General features: G+C 40.1%; 1 pseudogene; it reads left to right on the top strand.

The window, feature by feature from the left end:
* The window catches only part of LOC127929944 (excitatory amino acid transporter 2-like), a 48,720-nt pseudogene that overhangs the window by 15,238 nt on the left and 8,756 nt on the right, over positions 1 to 24,726 (top strand).

Genomic DNA, 24,726 nt, shown 5'->3' with positions numbered 1-24,726 from the left:
ACACATAGTACACTAAACACACCCTAAACACACAGTACACTAAACACACTGGTCACACATAGTACACTAAACACACTGGTACACTAAACACACTGGTAGTACACTAAACACACTGGTCACACACAGTACACTAAACACACAGTCACACTAGTACACTAAACACACTGGTCACACATAGTAAACACACTGGTCACACTAAACACACTGGTCACACATAGTACACTAAACACACTGGTCACACACACTAAAGACACAGTACACTAAACACACTGGTCACACATAGTACACTAAACACACAGTACACTAAACACACTGGTCACACATAGTACACTAAACACACAGTACACTAAAACACACAGTACACTAAACACACTGGTCACACACTAAACACACAGTACACTAAACACACTGGTCACACATAGTACACTAAACACACAGTACACTAAACACACTGGTCACACATAGTACACTAAACACACTGGTCACACATAGTACACTAAACACACAGTACACTAAACACACTGGTCACACATAGTACACTAAACACACAACACTAAACACACTGGTCACATAGTACACTAAACACACAGTACACTAAACACACTGGTCATAGTACACTAAACACACAGTACACTAAACACACTGGTCACACATAGTACACTAAACACACAGTACACTAAACACACTGGTCACACATAGTACACTAAACACACTGGTCACACATAGTACACTAAACTAAACACACTGGTCACACATAGTAAACACACAGTACACTAAACACACTGGTCACACATAGTACACTAAACACACAGTACACTAAACACACTGGTCACACATAGTACACTAAAACAAAGTACACCAAACACACTGGTCACACATAGTACACTAAACACACTGGGTACACTAAACACACAGTACACTAAACACACTGGTCACACATAGTACACTAAACACACAGTACACTAAACACACTGGTCACACATAGTACACTAAACACACTGGTCACACATAGTACACTAAACACACTGGTCACACATAGTACACTAAACACACAGTACACTAAACACACTGGTCTAAACACACAGTACACTAAACACACTGGTCACACATAGTACACTAAACACACAGTACACTAAACACACTGGTCACATAGTACACTAAACACACAGTCACACATAGTACAAAACACACTGGTCACACATAGTACACTAAACACACTGGTCACACATATAGTACACTAAACACATAGTACACTAAACACACTGGTCACACACAGTACACTAAACACACAGTACACTAAACACACTGGTCACACACAGTACACTAAACACACTGGTCACACATAGTACACTAAACACACAGTACACTAAACACACAGTAAACACACATAGTAAACACACTGGTCACACACAGTACACTAAACACACTGGTCACACATAGTACACTAAACACACAGTACACTAAACACACTGGTCACACTAAACACACTGGTCACACACAGTACACTACACTAAAACACTGGTCACACATAGTACACTAAACACACTGGTCACACATAGTACACTAAACACACTGGTCACACATAGTACACTAAACACACAGTACACTAAACACACTGGTCACACATAGTACACTAAACACACACAGTACACTAAACACACTGGTCACACATAGTACACTAAACACACAGTACACTAAACACACTGGTCACACATAGTAAACACACACTAAACACACTGGTCACACATAGTACACTAAACACACAGTACACTAAACACAAACACACTGGTCACACATAGTACTAAACACACAAACTAAACACTGGTCACACATAAACACACTGGTCACACATAGTACACTAAACACACTGGTCACACATAGTACACTAAACACACAGTACACTAAACACACAGTACACTAAACACACAGTACACTAAACACACTGGTCACACACAGTACACTAAAAACACACTGGTCACACACAGTACACTAAACACACTGGTCACACATAGTACACTAAACACACTGGTCACACATAGTACACTAAACACACTGTCACACATAGTCACTAAACACACAGTACACTAAACACACTGGTCACACATAGTACACTAAACACACTGGTCACACATAGTACACTAAACACACTGGTCACACATAGTACACTAAACACACAGTACACTAAACACACTGGTCACACACAGTACACTAAACACACTGGTCACACATAGTACACTAAACACACTGGTCACACACAGTACACTAAACACACTGGTCACACATAGTACACTAAAACACACTGGTCACACATAGTACACTAAACACACTGGTGGTACACAAACACACTAGTCACACATAAACACACTGGTCACACATAGTACACTAAACACACTGGTCACACATAGTACACTAAACACACTACAAAACACACTGGTCACACATAGTACACTAAACACACAGTACACTAAACACACTGGTCACACATAGTACACTAAACACACTGGTACACTAAACACACTAGTACACTAACACACTGGTCACACACAGTACACTAAACACACTGGTCACACATAGTACACTAAACACACAGTACACTAAACACACTGGTCACACATAGTACACTAAACACACTGGTCACACATAACACTAAACACACTGGTCACACATAGTACACTAAACACACTGGTCACATACACTAAACACACAGTACACTAAACACACTGGTCACACATAGTACACTAAACACACAGTACACACAGTACAAAACACACTGGTCACACATAGTACACTAAACACACAGTACACTAAACACACTGGTCACACACAGTACACTAAACACACTGGTCACACACAGTACACTAAACACACTGGTCACACATAGTACACTAAACACACTGGTCACACATAGTACACTAAACACACTGGTCACACATAGTACACTAAACACACAGTACACTAAACACACTGGTCACACATAGTACACTAAACACACAGTACACTAAACACACTGGTCACACATAGTACACTAAACACACAGTACACTAAACACACTGGTCACACATAGTACACTAAACACACTGGTCACACATAGTACACTAAACACACAGTACACTAAACACACAGTACACTAAACACACTGGTCACACATAGTACACTAAACACACAGTACACTAAACACTGGTCACACATAGTCTAAACACACAGTACACTAAACACACTGGTCACAGTACACTAAAACACTGGTCACACATAGTACACTAAACACACAGTACACTAAACACACTGGTCACACATAGTACACTAAACACACTGGTCACACATAGTAAACACACTGGTAAACACACAGTACACTAAACACACTGGTCACACATAGTACACTAAACACACAGTCACACTAGTACACTAAACACACTGGTCACACATAGTACACTAAACACACTGGTCACACATAGTAAACACACTAAACACACACTGGTCACACTAAACACACTGGTCACACATAGTACACTAAACACACAGTACACTAAACACACTGGTCACACATAGTACACTAAACACACAGTACACTAAACACACTGGTCACACATAGTACACTAAACACACTGGTCACACATATAGTACACTAAACACACAGTACACTAAACACACTGGTCACACATAGTACACTAAACACACTGGTCACACTAAACACACTAAATAGTACACTAAACACACTGGTCACACATAGTACACTAAACACACAGTACTGGTCACACTAGTCTAAAAACACAAACTAAACACACTGGTCACACATAGTACACTAAAACACACAGTACACTAAACACACTGGTCACACATAGTACACTAAACACACAGTACACTAAACACACTGGTCACACACAGTACACTAAACACACTGGTCACACATAGTACACTAAACACACTGGTCACACATAGTACACTAAACACACAGTACACTAAACACACTGGTCACACATAGTACACTAAACACACTGGTCACACATAGTACACTAAACACACAGTACACTAAACACACTGGTCACACATAGTACACTAAACACAACACACAGTACACTAAACACACTGGTCACACATAGTACACTAAACACACTGGTCACACATAAACACACTGGTCACACAGTACACTAAACACACTGGTCACACATAGTACACTAAACACACTGGTCACACATAAGTACACTGGTCACACAGTACACTAAACACACTGGTCACACATAGTACACTAAACACACAGTACACTAAACACACTGGTCACACATAGTACACTAAACACACAGTCACACTAAACACACTGGTCACACATAGTACACTAAACACACAGTACACTAAACACACTGGTCACACATAGTACACTAAACACACTGGTCACACATAGTACACTAAACACACACACAGTACACTAAACACACTGGTCACACATAGTACACTAAACACACAGTACACTAAACACACTGGTCACACATAGTACACTAAACACACTGGTCACACATAGTACACTAAACACACAAACTAAACACACTGGTCACACTAAACACACTGGTCACACATAGTACACTAAACACACTGGTCACACATAGTACACAAACAAACACACATACACGCTAAACACACTGGTCACACATAAACACACAGTACACTAAACACACTGGTCACACATAGTACACTAAACACACTGGTCACACATAGTACACTAAAACACACTGGTCACACATAGTACACTAAACACACAGTACACTAAACACACTGGTCACACATAGTACACTAAACACACTGGTCACACATAGTACACTAAACACACTGGTCACACATAGTACACTAAACACACTGGTCACACATAGTACACTAAACACACTGGTCACACAGTACACTAAACACACTGGTCACACATAGTCACACTAAACACACAGTCACAAACACACTAAACACATAGTACACTAAACACACTGGTCACACATAGTACACTAAACAACTGGTCACACAGTACACTAAACACACTGGTCACACATAGTACACTAAACACACTGGTCACACATAGTACACTAAAACAGTACACTAAACACACAGTACACTAAACACACTGGTCACACATAGTACACTAAACACACTGGTCACATACAGTACACTAAAACACTGGTCACTAGTACACTAAACACACTGGTCACACATAGTACACTAAACACACTGGTCACACATAGTACACTAAACACACTGGTCACACATAGTACACTAAACACACTGGTCACACATAGTACACTAAACACACAGTACACTAAACACACTGGTCACACACAGTACACTAAACACACTGGTCACACATAGTACACTAAACACACTGGTCACACATAGTACACTAAACACACTGGTCACACATAGTACACTAAACACACTGGTCACACATAGTACACTAAACACACAGTACACTAAACACACTGGTCACACATAGTACACTAAACACACAGTACACTAAACACACTGGTCACACATAGTACACTAAACACACTGGTCACACACTGGTCACACATAGTCAAACACACACTAAACACACTGGTCACACATAGTACACTAAACACACTGGTCACACATAGTACACTAAACACACTGGTCACACATAGTACACTAAACACACTGGTCACACACACAGTACACTAAACACACAGTACACTAAACACACTGGTCACACATAGTACACTAAACACACTGGTACACACCTAAACACACAAACACTAAACACTGGTCACACATAGTACACTAAACACACTGGTCACACATAGTACACTAAACACACTGGTCACACATAGTACACTAAACACACAGTACACTAAACACACAGTACACTAAACACACTGGTCACACATAGTACACTAAACACACTGGTCACACACAGTACACTAAACACACTGGTCACATGGTCACACATAACACTAAACACACTGGTACACTAAACACACTGGTCACACCTAGTACACTAAACACACTGGTCACACATAGTACACTAAACACACAGTACACTAAACACACTGGTCACACATAGTACACTAAACACACTGGTCACACATAGTACACTAAACACACTGGTCACACATAGTACACTAAACACACTGGTCACACATAGTACACTAAACACACAGTACACTAAACACACTGGTCACACATAGTACACTAAACACACAGTACACTAAACACACTGGTCACACATAGTACACTAAACACACAGTACACTAAACACACTGGTCACACATAGTACACTAAACACACTGGTCACACATAGTACACTAAACACACAGTACACTAAACACACTGGTCACACATAGTACACTAAACACACAGTACACTAAACACACTGGTCACACATAGTACACTAAACACACTGGTCACACATAGTACACTAAACACACAGTACACTAAACACACTGGTCACACATAGTACACTAAACACACAGTACACTAAACACACTGGTCACACATAGTACACTAAACACACAGTACACTAAACACACTGGTCACACATAGTACACTAAACACACAGTACACTAAACACACTGGTCACACATAGTACACTAAACACACAGTACACTAAACACACTGGTCACACATAGTACACTAAACACACTGGTCACACATAGTACACTAAACACACAGTACACTAAACACACTGGTCACACATAGTACATAGTACAATAAACACACTGGTCACAGTACACTAAACACACTGGTCACACACACTAGTACACTAAACACACTGGTCACACATAGTACACTAAACACACTGGTCACACACAGTACACTAAACACACTGGTCACACATAGTACACTAAACACACAGTACACTAAACACACTGGTCACACATAGTACACTAAACACACTGGTCACACATAGTACACTAAACACACTGGTCACACATAGTACACTAAACACACAGTACACTAAACACACTGGTCACACATAGTACACTAAACACACTGGTCACACATAGTACACTAAACACACTGGTCACACATAGTACACTAAACACACAGTACACTAAACACACTGGTCACACATAGTACACTAAACACACTGGTCACACATAGTACACTAAACACACTGGTCACACATAGTACACTAAACACACTGGTCACACACTAAACACACTGGTCTAAACACACTGGTCACACATAGTACACTAAACAACTGGTCACACATAGTACACTAAACACACTGGTCACACATAGTACACTAAAACACTGGTCACAGTACACTAAACACACTGGTCACACATAGTACACTAAACACACTGGTCACACAGTACACTAAAACACTGGTCACACATAGTACACTAAACACACTGGTCACACATAGTACACTAAACTAAACACACTGGTCACACATAGTACACTAAACACACAGTACACTAAACACACTGGTCACACATAGTACACTAAACACACTGGTCACACATAGTACACTAAACACACAGTACACTAAACACACTGGTCACACATAGTACACTAAACACACTGGTCACACATAGTACACTAAACACACAGTACACTAAACACACTGGTCACACATAGTACACTAAACACACAGTACACTAAACACACTGGTCACACATAGTACACTAAACACACTGGTCACACATAGTACACTAAACACACTGGTCACACATAGTACACTAAACACACAGTACACTAAACACACTGGTCACACATAGTACACTAAACACACAGTACACTAAACACACTGGTCACACATAGTACACTAAACACACTGGTCACACATAGTACACTAAACACACAGTACACTAAACACACTGGTCACACATAGTACACTAAACACACTGGTCACACATAGTACACTAAACACACTGGTCACACATAGTACACTAAACACACAGTACACTAAACACACTGGTCACACATAGTACACTAAACACACTGGTCACACATAGTACACTAAACACACTGGTCACACATAGTACACTAAACACACAGTACACTAAACACACTGGTCACACATAGTACACTAAACACACAGTACACTAAACACACTGGTCACACATAGTACACTAAACACACTGGTCACACATAGTACACTAAACACACTGGTCACACATAGTACACTAAACACACAGTACACTAAACACACTGGTCACACATAGTACACTAAACACACTGGTAAACACACTAGTCACACTAAACACACTGGTCACACATAGTACACTAAACACACTGGTCACACATAGTACACTAAACACACTGGTCACACATAGTACACTAAACACACAGTACACTAAACACACTGGTCACACATAGTACACTAAACACACTGGTCACACATAAACACAAACACACTGGTCACACAGTACACTAAACACACTGGTCACACATAGTACACTAAAACACACTACACTAAACACACAGTACACTAAACACACTGGTCACACATAGTACACTAAACACACTGGTCACACATAGTACACTAAACACACAGTACACTAAACACACTGGTCACACATAGTACACTAAACACACTGGTCACACACATAGTACACTAAACACACTGGTCACACATAGTACACTAAACACACTGGTCACACATAGTACACTAAACACACTGGTACACTAAACACACTGGTCACACTAAACACACTGGTCACACATAGTACACTAAACACACTGGTCACACATAGTACACTAAACACACTGGTCACACAGTACACTAAACACACTGGTACACTAAACACACTAAACACATAGTACACTAAACACACTGGTCACACATAGTACACTAAACACACTGGTCACACATAGTACACTAAACACACTGGTCACACATAGTACACTAAACACACTGGTCACACATAGTACACTAAACACACTGGTCACACATAGTACACTAAACACAAACACACACTGGTCACACATAGTACACTAAACACACAGTACACTACAAAAACACTGGTCACACATAGTACACTAAAACACTGGTCACACATAGTACAGTAAACACACTGGTCACACATAGTACACTAAACACACTGGTCACAAATAGTACACTAAACAAACTGGTCACACATAGTACACTAAACACACTGGTCACACATAGTACATTAAACACACTGGTCACACAAATTACACTAAACACACAGTACACTAAACACACTGGTCACATATAGTACACTAAACACAGTACACTAAACACACAGTACACTAAACACACAGTACACTAAACACACTGGTCACACATAGTACACTAAACACACAGTACACTAAACACACTGGTCACACCTAGTACACTAAACACACTGGTCACACATAGTACACTAAACACACTGGTCACACAAAGTACACTAAACACACTGGTCACACATAGTACACTAAACACACTGGTCACACATAGTACACTAAACACACTGGTCACACGTAGTACACTAAACACACTGGTCACACGTAGTACACTAAACACACTGGTCACACATAGTACACTAAACACACTGGACACTAAACACACTGGTACACTAAACACACTGGTCACACATAGTACACTAAAACACACATAGTCACTAAACACATAGTACACTAAACACACTGGTCACACATAGTACACTAAACACACTGGTCACACATAGTACACTAAACACACAGTACACTAAACACACTGGTCACACATAGTACACTAAACACACTGGTCACACATAGTACACTAAACACACTGGTCACACATAGTACACTAAACAACCTGGTCACACATAGTACACTAAACACACTGGTCACACATAGTACACTAAACACCTGGTCACACACAGTACACTAAACACACAGTACACTAAACACACTGGTCACACATAGTACACTAAACACACTGGTCACACATAGTACACTAAACACACTGGTCACACATAGTACACTAAACACACTGGTCACACATAGTACACTAAACACACTGGTCACACATAGTACACTAAACACACTGGTCACACTAAACACACTGGTCACACATAACACACTGGTCACACATAGTACACTAAAAACACACATAGTACACTAAAAACACACAGTACACTAAACACACTAAACACACTGGTCACACATAGTACACTAAACACACTGGTCACACATAGTACACTAAACACACTGGTCACACATAGTACACTAAACACACTGGTCACACATAGTACACTAAACACACAGTACACTAAACACACTGGTCACACATAGTACACTAAACACACTGGTCACACACACTAAACACACTGGTCACACACAGTACACTAAACACACTGGTCACACATAGTACACTAAACACACTGGTCACACATAGTACACTAAACACACTAAACACACTAAACACACTGGTCACACACACATAGTACACTAAACACACTGGTCACACATAGTACACTAAACACACTGGTCACACATAGTACACTAAAAACACACAGTACACTAAACACACTGGTCACACATAGTACACTAAACACACAGTACACTAAACACACTGGTCACACATAGTACACTAAACACACACACTGGTCACACATAGTACACTAAACACACAGTACACTAAACACACTGGTCACATAGTACATAAACACACAGTACACTAAACACACTGGTCACACATAGTACACTAAACACACTGGTCACACATAGTACACTAAAAACACACAGTACACTAAACACACTGGTCACACATAGTACACTAAACACACTGGTCACACATAGTACACTAAACACACTGGTCACACATAGTACACTAAACACACAGTACACTAAACACACTGGTCACACATAGTACACTAAACACACTGGTACACTAAACACACTGGTCACACATAGTAACACTAAACACACTGGTCACACAAGTACACTAAACACACTGGTCACACATAGTACACTAAACACACTGGTCACACATAGTACACTAAACACACTGGTCACACTAGTACACTAAACACACAGTACACTAAACACACTGGTCACACATAGTACACTAAACACACTGGTCACACATAGTACACTAAACACACTGGTCACACATAGTACACTAAACACACTGGTCACACATAGTACACTAAACACACTGGTCACACATAGTACACTAAACACACAGTACACTAAACACACTGGTCACACACAGTACACTAAACACACTGGTCACACATAGTACACTAAACACACTGGTCACACATAGTACACTAAACACACTGGTCACACATAGTACACTAAACACACTGGTCACACATAGTACACTAAACACACAGTACACTAAACACACTGGTCACACATAGTACACTAAACACACTGGTCACACATAGTACACTAAACACACTGGTCACACATAGTACACTAAACACACTGGTCACACATAGTACACTAAACACACTGGTCACACACAGTACACTAAACACACAGTACACTAAAACACTGGTCACACATAGTACACTAAACACACTGGTCACAAATAGTACACTAAACACACTGGTCACACATAGTACACTAAACACACTGGTCACACATAGTACACTAAACACACTGGTCACACAAGTTACACTAAACACACAGTACACTAAACACACTGGTCACACATAGTACACTAAACACACAGTACACTAAACACTAGTACACACAACTGGTCACACATAGTACACTAAACACACAGTACACTAAACACACTGGTCACACATAGTACACTAAACACACTGGTCACACATAGTACACTAAACACACAGTACACTAAACACACAGTACACTAAACACACTGGTCACACACAGTACACTAAACACACTGGTCACACACAGTACACTAAACACACTGGTCACACACAGTACACTAAACACACTGGTCACACATAGTACACTAAACACACTGGTCACACATAGTACACTAAACACACTGGTCACACATAGTACACTAAACACACTGGTCACACATAGTACACTAAACACACAGTACACTAAACACACTGGTCACACATAGTACACTAAACACACTGGTCACACATAGTACACTAAACACACTGGTCACACGTAGTACACTAAACACACTGGTCACACATAGTACACTAAACACACTGGTCACACATAGTACACTAAACACACTGGTCACACATAGTACACTAAACACACAGTACACTAAACACACTGGTCACACATAGTACACTAAACACACTGGTACACTAAACACACTAAACACACAGTACACTAAACACACTGGTCACACATAGTACACTAAACACACTGGTCACACATAGTACACTAAACACACTGGTCACACATAGTACACTAAAAACTGGTCACACATAGTACTAAACACACTGGTCACACATAGTACACTAAACACACTGGTCACACATAGTACACTAAACACACAGTACACTGGTAAACACACTGGTCACACATAGTACACTAAACACACTGGTCACACATAGTACACTAAACACACTGGTCACACATAGTACACTAAACACACTGGTCACACATAGTACACTAAACACACTGGTCACACATAGTACACTAAACACACTGGTCACACATAGTACACTAAACACACTGGTCACACATAACACACTAAACACATAGTACACTAAAACACAGTACACTAAACACACTGGTCACACATAGTACACTAAACACAATGGTCACACGTAGTACACTAAACACACTGGTCACACATAGTACACTAAACACACTGGAAACACATAGTACTCTAAACACACTGGTCACACATAGTACACTAAACACACTGGTCACACACAGTACACTAAACACACAGTACACTAAAAACACTGGTCACACATAGTACACTAAACACACTGGTCACACAAAGTACACTAAACACACTGGTCACACATAGTACACTAAACACACTGGTCACACATAGTACACTAAACACACTGGTCACACGTAGTACACTAAACACACTGGTCACACATAGTACACTAAACACACTGGTCACAAATTACACTAAACACACAGTACACTAAACACACTGGTCACATATAGTACACTAAACACACTGGTCACACACAGTAAACACACTACAAACACACAGTACACTAAACACACTGGTCACACATAGTACACTAAACACACAGTACACTAAACACACTGGTCACACCTAGTACACTAAACACACTGGTCACACATAGTACACTAAACACACTGGTCACACAAAGTACACTAAACACACTGGTCACACATAGTACACTAAACACACTGGTCACACATAGTACACTAAACACACTGGTCACACATAGTACACTAAACACACTGGTCACACGTAGTACACTAAACACACTGGTCACACATAGTACACTAAACACACTGGAAACACATAGTACTCTAAACACACTGGTCACACATAGTACACTAAACACACTGGTCACACATAGTACACTAAACACACTGGTCACACATAGTACACTAAACACACTGGTCACACACAGTACACTAAACAAACAGTACACTAAACACACTGGTCACACATAGTACACTAAACACACTGGTCACACATAGTACACTAAACAACCTGGTCACACATAGTACACTAAACACCCTGGTCACACATAGTACACTAAACACCCTGGTCACACACAGTACACTAAACACACAGTACACTAAAAACACTGGTCACACATAGTACACTAAACACACTGGTCACAAATAGTACACTAAACAAACTGGTCACACATAGTACACTAAACACACTGGTCACACATAGTACACTAAACACACTGGTCACACAAATTACACTAAACACACAGTACACTAAACACACTGGTCACATATAGTACACTAAACACACAGTGGTAAACACACAGTACACTAAACACACAGTACACTAAACACACTGGTCACACATAGTACACTAAACACACTGTACACTTAACACATAGTACACTAAACACACTGGTCACACATAGTACACTAAACACACAGTACACTAAACACACAGTACACTAAACACACTGGTCACACATAGTACACTAAACACACTGGTCACACATAGTACACTAAACACACAGTACACTAAACACACAGTACACTAAACACACTGGTCACACATAGTACACTAAACACACTGGTCACACATAGTACACTAAACACACTGGTCACACATAGTACACTAAACACACTGGTCACACACAGTACACTAAACACACAGTACACTAAACACACTGGTCACACATAGTACACTAAACACACTGGTCACACATAGTACACTAAACACACTGGTCACACATAGTACACTAAACACACTGGTCACACATAGTACACTAAACACACTGGTCACACATAGTACACTAAACACACTGGTCACACATAAACACACTAAACACACAGTACACTAAACACACTGGTCACACATAGTACACTAAACACACTGGTCACACACAGTACACTAAACACACAGTACACTAAACACACTGGTCACACATAGTACACTAAACACACTGGTCACACATAGTACACTAAACACACTGGTCACACATAGTACACTAAACACACTGGTCACACATAGTACACTAAACACACTGGTCACACATAGTACACTAAACACACTGGTCACACACTAAACACACAGTACACTAAACACACAGTACACTAAACACACTGGTCACACATAGTACACTAAACACACTGGTCACACATAGTACACTAAACACACTGGTCACACATAGTACACTAAACACACTGGTCACACATAGTACACTAAACACACTGGTCACACATAGTACACTAAACACACTGGTCACACATAGTACACTAAACACACTGGTCACACATAGTACACTAAACACACTGGTCACACATAGTACACTAAACACACAGTACACTAAACACACTGGTCACACATAGTACACTAAACACACTGGTACACTAAACACACTGGTCACAAAGTACACTAAACACACAGTACACTAAACACACTGGTCACACATAGTACACTAAACACACTGTACACTAAACACACTGGTCACACATAAACTAAACACTGGTCACACATAGTACACTAAACACACTGGTCACACACAGTACACTAAACACACAGTACACTAAACACACTGGTCACACATAGTACACTAAACACACTGGTCACACACAGTACACTAAACACACTGGTCACTAAACATAGTACACTAAACACACTGGTCACACATAGTACACTAAACACACTGGTCACACATAGTACACTAAACACACTGGTCACACATAGTACACTAAACACAAACACACTGGTCACACACAGTACACTAAACACACAGTACACTAAACACACTGGTCACACATAGTACACTAAACACACTGGTCTAAACACATAGTACACTAAACACACTGGTCACACATAGTACACTAAACACACTGGTCACACATAGTACACTAAACACACTGGTCACACATAGTACACTAAACACACTGGTCACACATAGTACACTAAACACACAGTCACTAAACACACTGGTCACACATAGTACACTAAACACACTGGTCACACACAGTAGTACACTAAACACACAGTACACTAAACACACTGGTCACACACTAAACACACTGGTCACACATAGTACACTAAACACACTGGTCACACATAGTACACTAAACACACTGGTCACACATAGTACACTAAACACACTGGTCACACATAGTACACTAAACACACTGGTCACACACAGTACACTAAACACACAGTACACTAAACACACTGGTCACACATAGTACACTAAACACACTGGTCACACATAGTACACTAAACACACTGGTCACACATAGTACACTAAACACACTGGTCACACATAGTACACTAAACACACTGGTCACACATAGTACACTAAACACACTGGTCACACATAGTACACTAAACACACTGGTCACACATAGTACACTAAACACACTGGTCACACATAGTACACTAAACACACTGGTCACACATAGTACACTAAACACACTGGTCACACATAGTACACTAAACACACTGGTCACACATAGTACACTAAACACACTGGTCACACACAGTACACTAAACACACAGTACACTAAAAACACTGGTCACACATAGTACACTAAACACACTGGTCACACAAAGTACACTAAACAACTGGTCACACATAGTACACTAAACACCCTGGTCACACATAGTACACTAAACACACTGGTCACACACAGTACACTAAACACACAGTACACTAAAAACACTGGTCACACATAGTACACTAAACACACTGGTCACACAAAGTACACTAAACACACTGGTCACACATAGTACACTAAACACACTGGTCACAAATAGTACACTAAACAAACTGGTCACACATAGTACACTAAACACACTGGTCACACATAGTACACTAAACACACTGGTCACACAAAGTACACTAAACACACAGTACACTAAACACACTGGTCACACATAGTACACTAAACACACAGTACACTAAACACACAGTACACTAAACACACTGGTACACTAAACACATAGTCACACATAAACACACACACTGGTACACTAAACACATAGTACACTAAACACACTGGTCACACATAGTACACTAAACACACTGGTCACACACAGTACACTAAACACACAGTACACTAAACACACTGGTCACACATAGTACACTAAACACACTGGTCACACAGTACACTAAACACACTGGTACACTAAACACACAGTACACTAAACACACTGGTCACACATAGTACACTAAACACACTGGTCACACATAGAACACTAAACACACTGGTCACACATAGTACACTAAACACACTGGTCACACACAGTACACTAAACACACAGTACACTAAACACACTGGTCACACATAACACTAAACACACTGGTCACACATAGTACACTAAACACACTGGTCACACATAGTACACTAAACACACTGGTCACACATAGTACACTAAACACACTGGTCACACATAGTACACTAAACACACTGGTCACACATAAGTACACTAAACACACACAGTACACTAAACACACTGGTCACACATAGTACACTAAACACACTGGTCACACTAGTACACTAAACACACTGGTCACACACACATAAAAACACACAGTACACTAAACACACTGGTCACACAGTACACTAGTACACTAAACACACTGGTCACACATAGTACACTAAACACACTGGTCACACGTAGTACACTAAACACACTGGTCACACATAGTACACTAAACACACTGGAAACACATAGTACACTAAACACACTGGTCACACACAGTACACTAAACACACAACACTAAACACACTGGTCACACATAGTACACTAAACACACTGGTCACACAATAGTACACTAAACACACTGGTCACACATAGTACACTAAACACACTGGTCACACATAGTACACTAAACACACTGGTCACACATAGTACACTAAACACACTGGTCACACATAGTACACTAAACACACTGGTCACACGTAGTACACTAAACACACTGGTCACACATAGTACACTAAACACACTGGAAACACATAGTACACTAAACACACTGGTCACACATAGTACACTAAACACACTGGTCACACATAGTACACTAAACACACTGGTCACACATAGTACACTAAACACACTGGTCACACACAGTACACTAAACAAACAGTACACTAAACACACTGGTCACACATAGTACACTAAACACACTGGTCACACATAGTACACTAAACAACCTGGTCACACATAGTACACTAAACACCCTGGTCACACATAGTACACTAAACACCCTGGTCACACACAGTACACTAAACACACAGTACACTAAAAACACTGGTCACACATAGTACACTAAACACACTGGTCACACAAAGTACACTAAACACACTGGTCACACATAGTACACTAAACACACTGGTCACAAATAGTACACTAAACAAACTGGTCACACATAGTACACTAAACACACTGGTCACACATAGTACACTAAACACACTGGTCACACAAATTACACTAAACACACAGTACACTAAACACACTGGTCACATATAGTACACTAAACACACAGTACACTAAACACACAGTACACTAAACACACAGTACACTAAACACACTGGTCACACATAGTACACTAAACACACTGTACACTTAACACATAGTACACTAAACACACTGGTCACACATAGTACACTAAACACCCTGGTCACACACAGTACACTAAACACACAGTACACTAAAAACACTGGTCACACATAGTACACTAAACACACTGGTCACACACAGTACACTAAACACACAGTACACTAAACACACAGTACACTAAACACACTGGTCACACATAGTACACTAAACACACTGGTCACACATAGAACACTAAACACACTGGTCACACATAGTACACTAAACACAATGGTCACACACAGTACACTAAACACACAGTACACTAAACACACTGGTCACACATAGTACACTAAACACACTGGTCACACATAGTACACTAAACACACTGGTCACACGTAGTACACTAAACACACTGGTCACACATAGTACACTAAACACACTGGTCACACATAGTACACTAAACACACTGGTCACACACAGTACACTAAACACACAGTACACTAAACACACTGGTCACACATAGTACACTAAACACACTGGTCACACACAGTACACTAAACACACAGTACACTAAACACACTGGTCACACATAGTACACTAAACACACTGGTCACACATAGTACACTAAACACACTGGTCACACGTAGTACACTAAACACACTGGTCACACATAGTACACTAAACACACTGGAAACACATAGTACACTAAACACACTGGTCACACACAGTACACTAAACACACAGTACACTAAAAACACTGGTCACACATAGTACACTAAACACACTGGTCACACAAAGTACACTAAACACACTGGTCACACATAGTACACTAAACACACTGGTCACACATAGTACACTAAACACACTGGTCACACGTAGTACACTAAACACACTGGTCACACATAGTACACTAAACACACTGGTCACACGTAGTACACTAAACACACTGGTCACACATAGTACACTAAACACACTGGAAACACATAGTACTCTAAACACACTGGTCACACATAGTACACTAAACACACTGGTCACACATAGTACACTAAACACACTGGTCACACATAGTACACTAAACACACTGGTCACACAAAGTACACTAAACAAACAGTACACTAAACACACTGGTCACACATAGTACACTAAACACACTGGTCACACATAGTACACTAAACAACCTGGTCATACATAGTACACTAAACACCCTGGTCACACATAGTACACTAAACACCCTGGTCACACACAGTACACTAAACACACAGTACACTAAAAACACTGGTCACACATAGTACACTAAACACACTGGTCACACAAAGTACACTAAACACACTGGTCACACATAGTACACTAAACACACTGGTCACAAATAGTACACTAAACAAACTGGTCACACATAGTACACTAAACACACTGGTCACACATAGTACACTAAACACACTGGTCACACATAGTACACTAAACACACAGTACACTAAACACACTGGTCACACATAGTACACTAAACACACAGTACACTAAACACACAGTACACTAAACACACAGTACACTAAACACACTGGTCACACATAGTACACTAAACACACAGTACACTAAACACACAGTACACTAAACACACTGGTCACACATAGTACACTAAACACACTGTACACTTAACACATAGTACACTAAACACACTGGTCACACATAGTACACTAAACACCCTGGTCACACACAGTACACTAAACGCACAGTACACTAAAAACACTGGTCACACATAGTACACTAAACACACTGGTCACAAATAGTACACTAAACAAACTGGTCACACATAGTACACTAAACACACTGGTCACACACAGTACACTAAACACACAGTACACTAAACACACAGTACACTAAACACACTGGTCACACACAGTACACTAAACACAAAGTACACTAAACACACTGGTCACACATAGTACACTAAACACACTGGTCACAAATAGTACACTAAACAAACTGGTCACACATAGTACACTAAACACACTGGTCACACATAGTTCACTAAACACACTGGTCACACATAGTACACTAAACACACAGTACACTAAACACACTGGTCACACATAGTACTAAAAACACACAGTACACTAAACACACAGTACACTAAACACACTGGTCACACATAGTACACTAAACACACAGTACACTAAACACACAGTACACTAAACACACTGGTCACACATAGTACACTAAACACACTGTACACTTAACACATAGTACACTAAACACACTGGTCACACATAGTACACTAAACACCCTGGTCACACACAGTGCACTAAACACACAGTACAGTAAAAACACTGGTCACACATAGTACACTAAACACACTGGCCACAAATAGTACACTAAACAAACTGGTCACACATAGTACACTAAACACACTGGTCACACACAGTACACTAAACACACAGTACACTAAACACACAGTACACTAAACACACTGGTCACACATAGTACACTAAACACACTGGTCACACATAGTACACTAAACACACTGGTCACACATAGAACACTAAACACACTGGTCACACATAGTACACTAAACACACTGGTCACACACAGTACACTAAACACACAGTACACTAAACACACTGGTCACACATAGTACACTAAACACACTGGTCACACAAAGTACACTAAACAAACAGTACACTAAACACACTGGTCACACATAGTACACTAAACACACAGTACACTAAACACACTGGTCACACATAGTACACTAAACACACTGGTCACACAAAGTACACTAAACACACAGTACACTAAACACACAGTACACTAAACACACTGGTCACACATAGTACACTAAACACACAGTACACTAAACACACAGTACACTAAACACACTGGTCACACATAGTACACTAAACACCCTGGTCACACACAGTGCACTAAACACACAGTACAGTAAAAACACTGGTCACACATAGTACACTAAACACACTGGCCACAAATAGTACACTAAACAAACTGGTCACACATAGTACACTAAACACACTGGTCACACACAGTACACTAAACACACAGTACACTAAACACACAGTACACTAAACACACTGGTCACACATAGTACACTAAACACACTGGTCACACATAGTACACTAAACACACTGGTCACACATAGAACACTAAACACACTGGTCACACATAGTACACTAAACACACTGGTCACACACAGTACACTAAACACACAGTCCACTAAACACACTGGTCACACATAGTACACTAAACACACTGGTCACACAAAGTACACTAAACAAACAGTACACTAAACACACTGGTCACACATAGTACACTAAACACACTGGTCACACATAGTACACTAAACAACCTGGTCACACATAGTACACTAAACACCCTGGTCACACATAGTACACTAAACACCCTGGTCACACACAGTACACTAAACACACAGTACACTAAAAACACTGGTCACACATAGTACACTAAACACACTGGTCACACAAAGTACACTAAACACACTGGTCACACATAGTACACTAAACACACTGGTCACAAATAGTACACTAAACAAACTGGTCACACATAGTACACTAAACACACTGGTCACACATAGTACACTAAACACACTGGTCACACATAGTACACTAAACACACAGTACTCTAAACACACTGGTCACACATAGTACACTAAACACACAGTACACTAAACACACAGTACACTAAACACACTGGTCACACATAGTACACTAAACACACAGTACACTAAACACACAGTACACTAAACACACTGGTCACACATAGTACACTAAACACACTGTACACTTAACACATAGTACACTAAACACACTGGTCACACATAGTACACTAAACACTCTGGTCACACACAGTACACTAAACACACAGTACACTAAAAACACTGGTCACACATAGTACACTAAACACACTGGTCACAAATAGTACACTAAACAAACTGGTCACACATAGTACACTAAACACACTGGTCACACACAGTACACTAAACACACAGTACACTAAACACACAGTACACTAAACACACTGGTCACACACAGTACACTAAACACAAAGTACACTAAACACACTGGTCACACATAGTACACTAAACACACTGGTCACAAATAGTACACTAAACAAACTGGTCACACATAGTACACTAAACACACTGGTCACACATAGTACACTAAACACACTGGTCACACATAGTACACTAAACACACAGTACACTAAACACACTGGTCACACATAGTACACTAAACACACAGTACACTAAACACACAGTACACTAAACACACTGGTCACACATAGTACACTAAACACACAGTACACTAAACACACAGTACACTAAACACACTGGTCACACATAGTACACTAAACACACTGTACACTTAACACATAGTACACTAAACACACTGGTCACACATAGTACACTAAACACCCTGGTCACACACAGTACACTAAACACACAGTACACTAAAAACACTGGTCACACATAGTACACTAAACACACTGGTCACAAATAGTACACTAAACAAACTGGTCACACATAGTACACTAAACACACTGGTCACACACAGTACACTAAACACACAGTACACTAAACACACAGTACACTAAACACACTGGTCACACATAGTACACTAAACACACTGGTCACACATAGTACACTAAACACACTGGTCACACATAGAACACTAAACACACTGGTCACACATAGTACACTAAACACACTGGTCACACACAGTATACTAAACACACAGTACACTAAACACACTGGTCACACATAGTACACTAAACACACTGGTCACACATAGTACACTAAACACACTGGTCACACATAGTACACTAAACACACTGGTCACACGTGGTACACTAAACACACTGGTCACAGGTAGTACACTAAACACACTGGTCACACATTGTACACTAAACACACTGGTCACACATAGTACACTAAACACACAGTACACTAAACACACAGTACACTAAACACACTGGTCACACATAGTACACTAAACACACTGGTCACACATAGTACACTAAACACACAGTACACTAAACACACTGGTCACACATAGTACACTAAAAGCACTGTACACTAAACACATAGTACACTAAACACACTGGTCACACATAGTACACTAAACACACTGGTCACACATAGTACACTAAACACACTGTACACTAAACACATAGTACACTAAACACACTGGTCACACATAGTACACTAAACACACGGTACACTAAACACACTGGTCACACATAGTACACTAAACACTCTGGTCACACATAGTACACTAAACACACAGTACACTAAACACACTGGTCACACATAGTACACTAAACACACTGGTCACACATAGTACACTAAACACACTGTACACTAAACACATAGTACACTAAACACACTGGTCACACATAGTACACTAAACACACTGTTCACACATAGTACACTAAACACACTGGTCACACATAGTACACTAAACACCCTGGTCACACATAGTACACTAAACACACTGGTCACACATAGTACACTAAACACACTGGTCACACATAGTACACTAAACACACAGTACACTAAACACACTGGTCACACATAGTACACTAAACACACAGTACACTAAACACACAGTACACTAAACACACAGTACACTAAACACACTGGTCACACATAGTACACTAAACACACTGGTCACACATAGTACACTAAACACACAGTACACTAAACACACTGGTCACACATAGTACACTAAACACACAGTACACTAAACACACAGTACACTAAACACACTGGTCACACATAGTACACTAAACACACTGTACACTTAACACATAGTACACTAAACACACTGGTCACTCATAGTACACTAAAAGCACTGTACACTAAACACATAGTACACTAAACACACTGGTCACACATAGTACACTAAACACACTCTACACTAAACACACAGTACACTAAACACACTGGTCACACATAGTACACTAAACACTCTGGTCACACATAGTACACTAAACACACAGTACACTAAACACACTGTTCACACATAGTACACTAAACACACTGGTCACACATAGTACAATAAACACACTGGTCACACATAGTACACTAAACACACAGTACACTAAACACACTGGTCACACATAGTACACTAAACACACAGTACACTAAACACACAGTACACTAAACACACAGTACACTAAACACACTGGTCACACATAGTACACTAAACACACTGGTCACACATAGTACACTAAACACACAGTACACTAAACACACTGGTCACACATAGTACACTAAACACACAGTACACTAAACACACAGTACACTAAACACACAGTACGCTAAACACACTGGTCACACATAGTACACTAAACACACAGTACACTAAACACACTGGTCACACATTGTACACTAAACACACAGTACACTAAACACACAGTACACTAAACACACTGGTCACACATAGTACACTAAACACACAGTACACTAAACACACTGGTCACACATAGTACACTAAACACACTGGTCACACATAGTACACTAAACACACAGTACACTAAACACACTGGTCACACATAGTACACTAAACACACAGTACACTAAACACACAGTACACTAAACACACTGGTCACACATAGTA

This window comes from Oncorhynchus keta, chromosome 5 (assembly GCF_023373465.1).
Source record: "Oncorhynchus keta strain PuntledgeMale-10-30-2019 chromosome 5, Oket_V2, whole genome shotgun sequence".
NCBI lineage: Eukaryota > Metazoa > Chordata > Actinopteri > Salmoniformes > Salmonidae > Oncorhynchus > Oncorhynchus keta.
The sequence above is the reverse complement of the archived record's forward strand: the minus strand, read 5'-3'. Positions and strand labels throughout refer to the sequence as shown.